Source organism: Dendrobium catenatum, unplaced genomic scaffold, assembly GCF_001605985.2.
Source record: "Dendrobium catenatum unplaced genomic scaffold, ASM160598v2 fragScaff_scaffold_390, whole genome shotgun sequence".
NCBI classification, from domain to species: domain Eukaryota; kingdom Viridiplantae; phylum Streptophyta; class Magnoliopsida; order Asparagales; family Orchidaceae; genus Dendrobium; species Dendrobium catenatum.
This window is the reverse complement of record NW_021318852.1, coordinates 7,395,228-7,396,980: the sequence shown is the minus strand read 5'-3', so window position 1 is coordinate 7,396,980 and position 1,753 is coordinate 7,395,228.

The window sequence follows — 1,753 nt, the reverse complement described above, 5'->3', positions numbered from 1 at the left end:
TAACGATGTTCGAAGGAGCCGTAATTGGTGGGCGATGCATGTCAGAGGGATCGTAGTGGGTGGGCGACGAAGATCAGAGGGACCATCTTAGGGATTGTAATCAATAGGCGACAGAGGTAGGAGAGACCGTAGTCGATTGACAACAAAGGTTGAAGGGGTTGTAGTCGATGGGTGAAGGGATCATAGTGGATGAGCGATGGAGATCAGATGGAATATTGGAGGGATCATAATCGGTGAGTGATGGAGGTTGGAGGGACCGTAGTTGGTTGACAATAGAGGTCGCAGGGACTGTAGTCGGCATGTCGTAGAGGTCGAAGGGACCAAAGTCGAGGGGTTACAATGGTCGAAGGGGCCATAGTCGGCGGGTGATAGAGGTCAAAGGGACCATAGTCAGCGGGTGATAGAGGTAAGAGGGACCATTGGAGGGATAATAGTTGATGTGCGACAGTGGTTAAAGAGTTTGTAGTCAGAGGGAGATGGAGGTTGGAGGGTTTGTAGTCGGCGGGTTACGGAGGTCAGATGGATCATAGTCGGTAGGTGATGTTAGTCATATGGACCATTAGAGGGATTGTAATTGGCAGGTGATAGAGGTCGAATGAATTGTAATTAATGGGTGACGTTGGTCGGATGGACCATCGGGGGATCGTAATCGACGAGCAACAATAGTTGGAGGGATCATAGTCGGCTGACGATGGTGGTCGGAGGGATCATAGTCGCGGGTGATAGTAGTCGGAGGAACCATAAATAGTGGATGATGGAGGTTGAAGGGACCATAGTCTGTAGGGTAATCATGATCGGAGCAACCGTAGTCAATGGATGACAGAGTTGGGAGGGACCGTAGTCGGGGGGCGACGTTGGTCTGATAGACCATCGGCAGGATCGTAGTTGTCCGGCAACAGTGTTGGAGGGACTGTAGTCGACCGACAATAGTGGTTGGAGGGACTATAGTTGGAGGGCGATCATGATCAGAGAGATCGTAGTCAATAGGCAATGAAGGTCCAAGGCATGGTAATCAGTAAGCGACTATGGTTAGAGAGACCATAATTGGTAGGCAACGGTGATCAGAGGGACCATAATTGGTTGATAACGAAGGTCGGAGGGACCATAGTTAGTGGATGACGGAGGTCAGAGGGACTGCAGTTATGACTGTAGTTGGTAGGCGACGATGCTCGAAGGGACCATAGTCAGCAAGTGGCTAAGGTTGAAGGGATCATAGTGTGCAGGCAATAGAGGTCGGAAGGATCGTAGTTGGAGAGAGAAAGTGGTCGAAAGAATCGTAGTCGACGAAAGATGATAATTAAAGGAACCGTAGTCAGCGAGCGACTGTGGTCCGAGGACAATCGAGTGGAAGTGGTGGCGTTCGTCGGTTAGGTGGTAGCCTGGCAGCAGTCAACGGATGAATGGTGGTCTGACGATGGTCGACAGAGGTTCACCGGCGGTGATGCTGGAACTTTTAAAGCCTTAGAGCTCTCTCCAATCTCTAGATAGTGCATGGAGGTTTATTTATAGATTTTATGAATGGCACATTCCATAAATATATAGAATATTCAGGGCATGTTCTAATTCCTTCATCGGATGGCCGTATTGATTCCCCCGATAATAGAGCATTTTCAAGTGTTTAAGTGCCTTAATGATGTCGGAATTCATCGATCTTGGGCTCGTTGTATTCATCCCGCCGAGCCACTCGATTCGACTAAAAGCATGTCATATTTGGATATCATTTTGTCATCCAATTAATGCTTTGAACCTTCCA